Raw genomic sequence first — 14,685 nt, 5'->3', positions numbered from 1 at the left:
ATTTTTATGAGTGAGTTGAACAGTTTAAATCGGGCTGAATAATTGTTATCAATTTTCATCGGTGTGTTATTATTAGTAGGACCTTATATTAGAAACTACACAGTACGTAGCGGATGAGCGGTGGAAGTTTCAACTGACGTTTTGCAAAATCGAATTAATGATCTTATTCGTAAGGAAAGACGCGTATAAATTTGGGATTTCTGCAGTTTCTAGCTCAAGTATTGACAGTGTCGTTTCCAGTATCTTATAGATTTCAGAAAAAATCTATAAAGTTATTTTCATTGTGGTAATAAAAAATTTAGCACATGATATGTAATGAATTAATAAAGTATACAATCGTAATAAAAATAAATTTTACACAATAATAATTATTTAAGTGATATATACTGTTAATTTTGTTATGATACAAAATTTAATTTAATAATAACTAAATTTAAAACCCAACTTCTATTTCAGTTTTCACAATAATTTTACGAAATCTTTTATGATAAATTTCAACAGTATCTGTTAAGTAATTATTTTAATATTTCAAATATTAAATTATAAATATTTTTAAAAATAAAATAAAAAATTATCAAAACTTGTCAAAATATACTCTGGACAATAAAAAAAAAAATATATCTAAAATATAATAAAGATAAAATAAATTTATGTATTAAATTAAGCGTGTATTGTAGTTAAGCTATGAACAGATTTAGTTTATGTTAAAAATAACAATAATAAAAGATATCTTTTCAAGTGTTACAAATAGGTAGAAAATACATTTTATGTGACTTTTTAACACTGTACTTTATGACATCCGGATACATTTGAAAAAAAAACACTGAAAATGAAAGAAAGAGAGTATAGAAAAAGAAATAAACAATAAAGAATTAGCGCGTGTGAGTGTGAAGTGAGACAGCTGGTCAGTAGCCTGTTATGTTCGGAATTCCAGTATTTTTGTAAAAAAAAAAAAAAAAGGTTAAAATTTATTTTTAATTATTTTTACTTCCTTGTATAGTACTTGGAAGTATTGTAATCGCGAAAAATGTCGGTTTTCAGATTTCAATGGAAATATCCTTTTTGAAAATTCCTGAATCCATTTTGAATAGTTTTGGCGTCACATCTGTACGTAAGTATGTATCTTGCATAACTCAAAAATGATTAGTCGTAGAATGTTGAAATTTTTGATTTAGGACTATAGTAATACCTAGCTGTGCACCTCTCCTTTTGATTGCAATCGACTTGACCAAATATGCCCAAATAGCCCAAAATCCAAAGAAATTGGATTTTGAACTCTTTCTTAACTGCAGCAATAAGCCCTCATTGAACACTTTTCAACGATATATCATGTGGTACTTAATTTCATTGGTTCTAGAGTTATCCAAATAAAATTTTAATTAATGAAATATTTGGATCTTACAAGGGGAAGGCACATCGGTTAAATTCATTTTCTTTTTTTTTAAATTCAAATACATCGATTTATTAGTAATGTTAACCTTTGATTGTAAAAAAAATGTACAATAAATAATAATTCAATAATAACAATAAAAAAAATAGAAAAATATCAGAAGTTATAAATGAAGTAAAATTTTATGTAATTTTCATATAAAAATAAATGTGTATATATAATTTAATTGGCGTACAAGGAAGTCATGTACTTTCTAAATCAGATTTAAAAAAAAAATAAATAGATACGAATTAAAAAAAAAACAATAATTTTTTTTATATACAATATTATTGTTAAAATGATAAAATTATCAACCATACAAAATTAGTTACGCGACCACAATCATGGAGTCAGAAATGAAACTGAAAATTTCTAAAATACAAATTTATTTAAATTAAATTTTTTCTTCTTTTATTTTACGTGAATAAGACTGATTGTAGGAAATTCTACGCTGATGGAAATGTAGGTTTTTGATTTACCGAACCAGTACATTCCCATAGTACAATACCCTTTTGTTTATCATTCTGTATTTTCCATGAACGTTCACCGAGGAATTTCTTTGTGGTCGCAGAAAAAGAGAAAACCCTTCCTTATTTTGTTAGTGTCGATCGGAATGAATAATTTGAGTAAATTTATTTTACTCTTTCATTTTTTTTATAATTTCTTATCATCCTTATACGAGATGTGGCTAAAAAAATCAGATCAATGGTATAAAAAGCTTTTTTTAATTCTTCACAATTTTAATTTTTTCCCTTCAATATACGAGGGCTATTTTTTTCAAGGTCGCGAAATAAAAACCCGCGCAAAAATCGGACGAACCTTTGCGCATATGTGTTGCGCAGCGTCTCTAGTATGGCCTTCAATCAAGCCGCGTCACTTCGTTTGGTTCTGAACATGCAGCTAGCACGTAAACGTGTGTACAACAATTGCATCTCCCGCCAAGTGTGATGTGCGTACGGTAATTCGATTTCTTCAGGCTGAGGGGTGTAATGCGGCTGAAATTCATCGACGAATAAGTAATGTGTACGGTGAAACTTCAATAAGTGACAGCAAAGTGCGACAATGGTGCAGGAACTTTAAAGCAGGAAGTACAGATGTTCATGATGCAGGCAGTCAGGGAAGGAAGCGAGTATCAACCGATGATTTCGTTGAGCGAGTGGATGAGGCAATTTGAGAAAATCGTCGGTTCACAATTTCTGTAAATTTCCATCCGATTTTCACCTTTTTGCTCACATGAAACCCTAGGAGGACAGCATTTTGGCACAGACATCGAGCTGCAGACCAGCGTAGAAACATTGCTGAAAATGCAGGCGGCTACTTTCTATGACGAAGGTATTGGAAAGTTGGTACCACGCTACGAGAAACGTCTAAATCGGAGTGGCGACTATGCAGAGAAATAGCGTAACTATATAAGTACTTGTTACAAATAAAAAAAAAATTATTTTCACTGTGGTTTTAATTTCGTGACCGATCGGACCTCGAAATAAAATAACCCTCGTACTTTCCTCTAATCCTTACAATACTCCAAGCGAATTTGCCATTAGTCAAAGCAATGTCGAAGTCATTTTCAAAAAGCATGTTTATGGTGTCTGTCGCTTTGTCTTTCGTAGCTTCAACTGTCTTAACTCTCGTTCCTTTTTTAGTGCTGATTTCACCTTGGGAAACAGAAAAAAGTTACACGGGTAAGGTTAGGTGAATAGGGTGAATATTCCAACACAGGGATCCCTTGCTTCGCCAAAAACGTCTTAATACACAATGCAGTATGGGCCGAGGCGTTGTCCTGATGAAGAATCCGTGACTTGTATTTCCACAATTCAGGTCGCTTTCTTCTTCCTCGTTCACGATGAGTAGTTGGATATCACGGTAGTAGTGCTGATTCACAGTTGACCTTCAGGTACACAATTTAGTACACAACCCCATGGATGTTGAAAAACATGGTCCGAGTGTCATCTTCAATCACTTCTTGTCACTATTTGAACCATTTAAACCACTCAAAACTTGAGTGCGTGATAAGCATTCATCATCGTATACTTCTTTAAACAAAGAACGAGTTTCTGCGACGGATTTTTCGAATTTCACAAGAAATCTAACATTAACGCGTTGCTCTTTTAAAACACTTAACATTTTTCTGACAGATTGCAGATGTAAGATCCGATACGAGCGAAGGCCACGGCCCGACTAAGGGGTCTGCAGCCAACTTGGCGGCAGGAATGGGGAGAGAGGATGTCATCTGACTCGGCCGTGCGCCGTTTGACCTTCACGCGCACGCTGTTTGTCTGTAGATTGGTTTAAGATTGAATTTTTTTTAGCCACACTTATCTTTTCGATAATCTGCAATCTACAATTTTAGTTTTAACCTGTAAAACTAAACATTTTATGTTTGAATTAATGTGTTCTCGTTTTGAATTTTTTGCTGGTGAGAGAAAAAGAAGAATTCTCTAGAAGATTTAGAAAATCGAGATTGAAACAAAACTATATGAATTTACTTGTGTTCTTCAGCTGTTTTCCGCTCAGTCTGTCAATACAGCCGTGAGTGGTGAAAATGATAACTACTACCAAGGTAAAGAAGGAAAAAAGTAATGAAATCTATCTGCAGATGGACCGCGAAACAATCTTATCCCAAAAACCTAATTTGAAGCACCTTCCAGGAAGTGGTATTCATTCCTCCCACTATCCCACAGGAAATATTGTTATTTTACTAAGTATAAGATTTGAATATTATGGAAAAATGATTTTTCATCGGTTCAACTATAAGGCATTCATGTTTCCAAAAAATTATACTCGTTTACTTAGTCTCCTACTGTAAATGTACGTTCAAGATTCCATTACTAAATCCGTTTATACTTATCCAGAATTGTATAGTGTTAGGTATTGTATAGTAACTGAATAATAAACCCCACCGGCAGGTCCCTAATGAAAGATTGAATTGGAAAAAAATACGCACACGAAATCTTTTTATATCTTATACTGGAATGAGAAAATTCTTATAAATTGTCGGAAAAATATCATTTGGTGTTCATTTGTTCAAATATATATATATACGTAGTCATACGAGAATCAACTGGTTTATCCGTCAAATGAAGTATAAACTGTTCTACTATAATCCACTGGATATCCTATGTGCTTAACTGAAGCGTGTAGAAGTAGCGCGAATAGTTAGCACTTGCTTTCCTGAGCGGAAGGTAATAAATAAGTTTGAGGTTTAACCAGTTATTATTAACGCTAACGGCTCTTCAAATATATTCATGACCGACATTTTGCTGTCGGGTTTTAATAACTCACCGGGTTATTCTAGTGGTAAACTTGTCATCGCAAATCAGCTGATTTCGAAGTCGAGAGTTCTAAGGTTCAAATTCTAGTAAAGCCAATTACTTTTATACGGATTTGAATACTAGATCGTGGATACCGGTGTTCTTTGATGGTTGGGTTTTAATTAACCACACATCTCAGGAATGGTCGATCTGAGACTGTACAAGACTAACTTCACTTACACCATACATATTATCCTCATTCGTCTTCTGAAGGAACCACCAATTACGGTGGTTCCGAAGGCTAAACAGAGAAAGAGGAAGGGTCTTCGGTTTTCATAATTAAAAAAATATTTTTTGTTACCACAAACCATCAGAGTGACTTAAGGTAAAATTTTTATTGAGGTTCAAATTTCTATCAATGTAGAAAATACAGATGCAAAACAATTCCTTAATTCCACACAAGAAACAAAGAAACAATCTACCTATGCGCTTTGATTTGAGAAAGGTGGATTAGATATCCTAAGACTTTCACAATATCCCACAAATCAATTGATCAATTTCATTGTAAAAATACCTGATTATAACCATTGGAATTTTATAATTGCAAAATTAAAAGTTCTTAATTTAAAATAATAAAAAAATGTAAATTAAATTTAAACATTTATATCATAAAAATTACTGAGGTAAGGAAGATTTTCTACCGACTTTATTTAGCAAAAAAATTTGGAATATAATTTACCATTTTCCTTGTATAGAAAAGGAACAGCACAATTATAATCTGTTACTTGTCAGCCGACCTGTTATGATAACGGTTTAAATTGAACTATATCGAACAGTATATATGGTAAGTAACAATTTTAATAAAAAATGAAACTGACATGAAAATGCGCTAAAAAGAAATAATTTCGTCCAGATATTTAATTAATCCTTTAGACGGGTTTTTTAATCGGCGCCTGCTTCTACAAAATTAATTTCTAGATATAAATTTGTTCTAAAATACTATTTACGCATAGTATATAAAAACCAATACCAATATTACATCAGTGGAATTTATGCGCTTTGATTGCTTTTGAGTTTGCAGTTATTACGATTTTTTATATTCGCCATAGATCCATTCAAGTTCCATATAGTTATCATCGTGTATTTTGGTGCCGAATCAAAAAGTGTCTAAGGAATTAATTAAGTCTTCGGACGAAATTATTTCTTACGTTTTAGCTCATTTTAATATCGGTCTCACTTTTTTATGAAAAATAATTATTTAATAATTTTTTGTGTCTGATTATTAAGGATAAGTTAGTCGGCGGAGGTATGCACGGCTTCTTTTTTGTATATACTACAGTTGTGTCTAGTCAAAGGCCATTGGTGATTTGTTCAAACTTCTTCTTGTGATTTTTTTTCCTTTGGGATTATCTAAAGAAGAGAGTTTATGCATCTAATCCCTACAAAATTGATGAACTGAAGGTAAACATTCAACGAGAAATCAACGCAATTGACAACAACGTTTTGCGTCAGACGACTCTCTCAATATGATCAGTCGAGCACAAAAGTGCGTCGATACCCAGGGTGGGTCATCTTGAACATCTTTTGTAACAATAAGGTAAATAAATGCAACATTTAAATTCCGTTTTATGTTTTTCTTATTTTGTTTATCCGTATCATTCATAAAATTTCATTCTAACACAACCTACCGATTTTACAGCGGTTACGTTATAAGTTTGGTTTTACGTTGCTCACTCTGTGTAATATATATTCGATCTGAACGGTTTAAGACGAGATATCTCGATTTTTGATAATTTTATTAACGGTTCTACATATCTTGTGCAAAACTCACATTTCCTGCCCTACAGAAGACCATATAACTTCATCTAATGTGATGCATACCTAGAGAATACCAGGATTCCCACTGTTTCGGCCGGACGCCGAAAAAATTTATTTTATTAATTTTCACACTGATTTTTTGTCTATAAAATTTTTTTTAACATCGTGGTACTTCCACGAAAATCAGCTGTGTCGATTGCAACAAGATTTATTTAAATTGGATTAATAGGGAAAAACGTTTGTGCAGACATAAAAAAAAAATATATATACGGGTCGAATACATAACCTCCTTTTTTGAAGTCGGTTAAAAAGGAAATCGATTAAAATAAAAAAAAATATTCAGATTACGTAATAAGAAGTACAGTAAATCTAGAAGATCCTGGAAAATCATAAAATTCTTACCATAAAACCGTTTCTATGACTACAATAACCGGCCATAAAAATAAATACGATCGTTAGGGTAAATGCACCTATGTACCTTGTAAAGAAAGGAGAAAATATCGTATGTATATATAATAAGGCTTGAGAGTTTAACATTTAACCTGTTGGACTGAACATATAAGTAGTATTTTTTTGTTCTTTGTTAAAAGTATTAGAAATAATGATTATTTTTGGGTCCAGTTTGGACCACCCATATTAAATGTTGAGTAAGAAAAATTTCTTACATGAACATACAAAACATATGTTACGAGCACGCGGGTACAAACACACGGGTGCGCGCACACACACCCAAATAAATAGTTAAAATATAATAAAAATCATGTATAACATTAAGGAAAGTACTATGTACGATATAAAACACAAATAATTTAAATTTTAAGTCACTATATTTATACTGAGCCTATTTCTGAGCTTCCATTGTTGTAGCAATAAAAAAATTCAAATTTTACAATAGTAATTTCACATCTCAATAAAGCCATATAGTGGTGGTTTGTAAAAACTTAAAAGGCGACCTCCGTTTGTATATATAAAAGATTTCTTTTATTAAAAAAAACCGCAAAGATTTACTGGATTATGAAAGACTTATTTAAGAGTTGTTGAGTTACATAAAAATATATTCTATTCTGAATATAATTTTGAGCTACGGAACTATGGCTACTGTATGTCTTCGTTCTCTTAATCAATTTTACCCAAAATTAAGTTACATCAAAGGCTTATATACAGAAGTTATTGTAAAGATCTCATAAAAATCGATTAATTCAGTCTAAAGATATAAAAAAAAATGTTAACTGACGAAAAAAGTAAAAGAAGGTTACGTCTAAATGAAATCGTCCATCGTCGATTCATTCGTACGAAGGATTTATATCTAAAATTATTTTTTTGTTTTGGGGATAAAAAAGGAAAACATTGGGAATAGAGATGTGTTACAAAATCACATTTCAGGATTTTCAAGCTTTTCGTTGTTAGTACGCTAAATTCATGAACGTATTTACTTACAATTGGCAAAAAAATTTAAAAAAATCATATATAATGAAACATAAACCATGTAACATTTTCGCGGCGGGCCGTAGGTCCGCTTTTTTCCTGGTGTTAACTAATAAATTAGATTAAAATCAAAGTAGAAAAACAGCTGATACATTAAACAATACTCGCTTATGGGTATTTGTCAGTGGTTAAAAAGATTAGGCTTTTGATCGTGGAATACCTTTATCATAATGAAAATCTGTTTCATAATAACCTTCATTACGATACAGTCACGTAATTCAAACGTTATAATATGTCGTAAAAAAGGAAATACATAATAATATGCTCAAAAATTTTATAATATCAATTTTGATTAAAGTATTTTTTCCAAATTTAAAATTTAAAAAAAAAATTGGAACCGATTGTAATCTCCATTGTTATTTTTTTGTAGTTATTTATAGAACTTTATAAAGAAGGACAGGTAGGTAGGCCTACGTATTCTAAAGGTAGTTTGAAACGTGATCTGATGAATAAGAATAGAAATTTATGTCTGTCGCAAGCAAAACGAAGCAAGAAAACCGTATAGGTACCAAATGCAGGTACTCATTGACGAATGGTCCACTCTCTGACACGGCGTGAACGCACAAGATATCGTGGAACGTTGTCTTTTTGTTGTCGTTTCTTTTGCTGTTATTTTGGTGTGTGTCGCTGTCGTACTTCATCTCCTTTTTCTTCTTACAATTCTTTTATATATATATATATATATACTCTTGGTCTCAGTTCAGGTAAACGTTTTCTTACTGGGTTGGGCTTAGTTTGGGTTCCTTTTTACAATCTTCCTTTACAACCCAGACAGACCTAACATAACCTCTGACACGGCACGCTTCAATCATGCATCCATTGTTTACCCACGATCATCGTGGAGGGGGTGGATTTTTTTTTAAAGAAGTCGGAGGCAACATCATGTCCGTGACAATACTAATATTTTTCTCTCTCATACTCTCTCAATCGCTCTCTCTCACTCACTCTTTCTCACACAACACACAACACACACACACACACACACACACACACACAAAGAAATTTTTTAATCTCTTGCTTCTTCCCTTTTTTATCTACATCTTACTTTATTACCGTTTTCACATTTATTAGACTGAAAAAAGCATATAATAGTTCTCTTTATACATCGATAGAAGTCATTCAAACATATTATCTTTTATTGAATCTTTTTTTTTATATTCTATGCTACTACCTCTATCCGATGGACAAATGGTCTTGTCGGAAAAATTTCTTCTTTATCTTATTTTAAGTCGATAATAATGGTTCTTTTCGTTATTAGATATTTCTTTTTTACCTTTCAACCTTTCTTTATTGATTTTTATCTTATTTTTTTATAGACAAATATTTCTTTTTTTACATTTTTTAATAGTATTTCATAACTTATAAACACTTTTTTTTTAATTTAGTTTTTTCTCATCAAATAATATGAACAACTTCCAAATTTATTTCAGTTATTTGAAAAATTAGTCTATGTGACCGATATTAAATTCTGTTATTATCATTATCTATATATACAAAGGAACATGTCGTGAGTGATTCATAATCAACGCCCAGCAAAAACTACTGAAGATAAATTGATGAAAATTTTTATACAGATTCTCGTTACGGTGTAAGTGCACTCCAATAAAGGATTTTTTGATATTCCAATTTTAAAGGGTTAAAATGGAGTAATAATAAAATTTACTGTTTTCTTAATTTCTCGGTGACGAATGAAGATATCAATTCGATATTTGGCACGTGTAATCTTCATGTTAATATCTATCTAAAAACCAATTTCTAGATTTTTGAAATTACTAGATTAAAGGGTTAAAATGGGGTAATATTAAAAATAATTTTTTTTAATTTCTCTGTAAAAAAAAAATGATGATATCAACTTGATTTTTTGGTGAATGTAATCTTTATATGAATATCTAAAAACTAATTTCTAGATTTTTTTTAATTCGACCTTGAGAGGGGTGAAGAAAGATAAAAAGTTTTCGATTAATCATTGCAAATTATCCCCATTTTCGACTATACTAAAGAAGATATTCATTCGATTTGTGATTTCAAATACTCTTCAGAAAAATATCTAAAAACAATTTTCGAATTTTTCGAGTTTTATTATTTTAAGAAATAAAAAACAATTTTTAAAAAATATTTTTTCTGATTTTTGTTATTGAAACATTTTTTATGAGATTTGTAATATTGCGACTGTAAAACATGTCCATAACTCTGATTGTGTATTTCACGAACGAAGCCGCTATGGGATATCTAAAAACCAATTACTGTGTCCTGTACTGACAAAACTCTGTAGCTATGAAGGAATTACAATACACTGTTGTTTTTTATAAATTGAACAAGCTTTAATTTTTATATATCATTACTATTTTTACAAGAATGAGTTTATTGATCACAGGGGGTCCAGGGGCAGCCCCCCTGGACTCCATGCTATTGCTATACGCCTGCGATGATCTAGTGGACCTGGGCAGAAGTCGATTATCGGCTGGATGACTGCAGAGCAACCAACATATTGAAACATTCTAAGATATGTAAAAAAACGTTTTCAGTTGGTGAATTTTCAAAAACTATACTCGTTTGATTATCTCTAGTAGTTTCTGAGATACGATTTCTTTTAAATTGTTGAATATTTTTCGATTACTTTGTATTTTATCAACTCATTCTATTTCACAGATACTTATATGAAATTTTAAACGAGTTAACGAATTTTAGTAAATGATTTTAGGGAGTTCAAGAATTAAAGCATTAACAACTGTTTTAAAATATTATTTTTCCAATTTTGACCTAGGGTTCTCTTTTAAAAAAATATTTAGATCCGTAAATCCGGCGGCCACCGTGGCGCGAGTGGTAGCGTCTCGGCCTTTCACCCGAAAGTTCCGGATTCGAATCCCGGTAAGGCTTAGCATTTTCAGACACGCTACAAATCAGTCATCTCATCATCTAAACTCTGCACCCGGAGGTCAAAAAAAAAAGATTCGTAAATCCGGCCCCGGTCATTATTATTTTTAACTAGTATAGTATATACAGTATTAGTACAGTTAATTGACTAACATGATTGTTAATTAGCTGTTATTATAAATTTTCTAGAAATTTTCAATATCATAATTTTTGTTGGGGTTCGATTAACGGTCTTAAAAAATCTGGGTAGCTAAGGACTAAGCAAATCGAATTTTCGCTGGAAAATAGTTAAAATAAAATAGGGTTAATGAAGTATTTAATCTAAAAAAAAAGTTGATAGATAAAGAGTTATAAAACTAATTTCACATCGACTAGATTTTTTATTTTCAGATTCTAATAAACGGTATGTCCTAACACGGCAAATAATGCATATTTGTAAAACTTTTCTTTCTTTTTCCTGTTTAGCCTCCGGTAACTACCGTTAAGATAATTCTTCAGAGGATGAATGAGGATGATATGTATGGGTGTGAATGAAGTGTAGTCTTGTACATTCTCAGTTCGACCATTCCTGAGATGTGTGGTTAATTGAAACCTAACCACCAAAGAACAACGGTATCCACGATCTAGTATTCAAATCCGTGTAAAAATAACTGGCTTTACTAGGACTTGAACGCTGTAACTCTCGACTTCCAAATCAGCTGATTTGGGAAGACGCGTTAACCACTAGACCAACCCGGTGTAAAACTGCAGATATTTAAACGCACTATTATGTTATGAACACAGACTGCAGCTATCAATGGATCTCGATAAATAAAGCCACCCAAATATTCAAGAAATTTCTTGCATTAAGTACGACTCAATGATTTAAACTAAACGTAATTTATTTAATGTTATTGACCAAAAACAAAAATATTTTGGTTTTTGTAATATTATAAATTTTCTTAAACTATTCAAAAAAATTACAATGAAATTGTAAACCGAACGGTAAGAATCTCACAGATATCATTCCTTCCGTTCAAAGAACAAAGATTTAAATAAAACTGTTTTTAACAAAATGATAATGATATAAAAAACGGTAATGCATTACATTTCTATTATCAAAATTTGTTATTTATTTAAAATTTTGTTCAAAAAAAATTTAAATATTTGTAATAGACAATAGACATACAATAATAGAAAATAAACAATGTTTAAGTGATCCATATAATAAGCAAAAAATAGAAAAATTTGTTACAAAACTCTTACCGGCCCGATTTCATTTATATGTAATACATATCAAATTTACAAAAAAAATACAATTCTTATGATTATTTGTTGTTTAATAAATGAAATCGGGCCGGTTAGAGTTTTGTAACAAATTTTTCTATTTTTTGTTTGTTATATGGAACGCTTAAACATTGTTTATTATCTATTATTGTATATCTCTATTATCTGTTACATACATTTAACATGTACTTTTTTTAAACAAAATTCTAAATTAATAACAAATTTTGATAATATAAATATAGTGTCTTACCTTTTTTGATATTAGTATCGTTTTAAAAATGGTTTTATTTATATTACAGGAATTTTTTTTTTTTGAGCGGAAGAAATATCTGCGAAACTCTTGCCGTACGGTTTACAATTTCATTGTAATTTTTTTAGATATCACTCCGTTTTGTTAGCTTATTCTTTTATTTTTTTTTCATGAATTAATGATTGTCATCTTATCGATTTATTATTAAAATTTATTGTCTTAGAACAAACAAATTGAATTTCATGGCCAATTTTTTTTGTTGATAATCATTATTACCATTCATACCATATTTTTCCTTTTTTAATAAAACTAGTATAATTACTTTCACGAATCTTCGATTCGTGATGTAGTATTGCGCTTATTACTTAGTAAGTGTAACCCTTGATTTTTATCGTATCCGTGGACACACTTTTTATATTATTATTAAATGAACTTTTTTTATTTCTCCATCAATTAGTTCAAATTGTGGAGTAAAAATTTTGCCGATCGAATTTATTTCTGTTTTATGTAACAATGTTTGTTGCCAAATTTGCAAAACTTTCCTTCTGTTCGTGTTTTTTGTGTTTTATTAGCAGCTACAATCTCTTGTAAACTAATAATTTAATTTTTTTTTTAATGAAACGATGGGAATTAATTTTTTTTTTCATTTTCAGTACTTTCATTTACATAAGAACATTTACTACTAAAACAAGCTGTAGTATATTTTATTTTAAATTTTATTATTTCAAGTAAGTTATCAAGTTTTTGTACGGGATAGTTCGTAAATTCAAAGGCGCCGTTAAGTATTAATACCTAACAGCGCGATTCGTAAACCCACTTTTTTGAGGAAAAAGTGACATATTGGAGTCCTGCGGTTCATCAACTGGAAGAAAAAAATGCTGTCTAAAAAAATTCGAGGTATTTTTTGAAAGTATTCTTTATTAAAAATCTAACTGAACTGAAATATAATGTTTTCATGCTTATTTTTGAATTTTTTCCTCAATTTAATTCATTTTTTGGTTAGATCATGTTTAGAAATGTAAACATAGTTCGTTGACTTCACCATGCCGACCAGTTCTGCGGACTTTTACCGGCGAAGTTCTAATGAACTTCTTGATAATCAACATGAGAATTTTTCTTTCCCTTTTTTGTATTAAATTAAAATAGTTATTATAAAAATAAAAACACTACATTAGATATTTATTTTGGATGTTAATTTATTGTGTATGACACCATTAACATAGATTTCTTGAGCGATAATCTTTGTTCAGAGCTCAATACCCTTAATTCAGTTTAATAATAATACTAAAATACAGTAACAGTTACAACATAACAGAATTATAATTTAAGCACGAATATTATCAACTAGAAAATCAATTTCGATAAAAAAATCTGATTTCCTGCATATGGTTATTAATGAGAATAGTCAGGCCAGATCCAATTCACCAGAAATTGATCAAACGTGTCAAAAGTAGATACTGCTCTTAATCCATTTCTATAAATTAAAATTTATTTATGACGAATTCAAATTTATTAATTCATTCCGAAGTTTATTGATTCATTTGTTTAAAATATAGGTTAGTTGTTGTCGGCAGACCGTTAAATTTGTTTTTGGAATTACAAAATTTAGAACTTTGATCGCAAGTATAAGAAAAATGATTTATTACACATAAGATAGTTATCTTCGTAGAAAAATTAGTGAGACATTTTAAAAATAAAAGCATAGATACAGTATTTTGTATTATTTAAAAGCTAAGTAATAGAATTCAGCAACTATGCTACTGAACTTTTTCGGTATTTGTACGGGGCCTAAAATTTAACCATTCCTTCCTCTATTGGTAAAATTTATAATTATTAAATTAAATTACATTTATTTACTAATGAAATGTAAAATAATGCGTTAAACAAATAAAAAATTACATAATGAGACGCTGAGATTAATTTCTATGCTAATTTTTAATTAATAATCAGATTGTATATATATTTATATAATGTGTGTATATATACGAATATATATATATATATATATATATATATACATATACACACTAGCTAGTCGGGGCTCCAATTCCTGTATCACGAGACTATTCCATGGTTTCCTCAGGGTTGGGGTCACGGGGCTGAACCCAGGGCTGCAGAGCTCGCCATTCCCGTCTATCCAGAAGGATCAGGACGTTGGACCCCCTCATTATTCGTTACCTTCATGGTTTGGAGAATAATACTGATAAATAACAGTTAAGATATTCAAGCTTTATAGAAACCTGAAAAAAAGACTAATTATGGAAGGCAGAAGAGTAGTACTTATGGTAACTAATGTATACAGACCTTTGACA

This window comes from Lycorma delicatula, chromosome 10 (genome assembly GCF_047948215.1).
Source record: "Lycorma delicatula isolate Av1 chromosome 10, ASM4794821v1, whole genome shotgun sequence".
Lineage (NCBI taxonomy): Eukaryota > Metazoa > Arthropoda > Insecta > Hemiptera > Fulgoridae > Lycorma > Lycorma delicatula.
The sequence above is the reverse complement of the archived record's forward strand: the minus strand, read 5'-3'. Positions refer to the sequence as shown.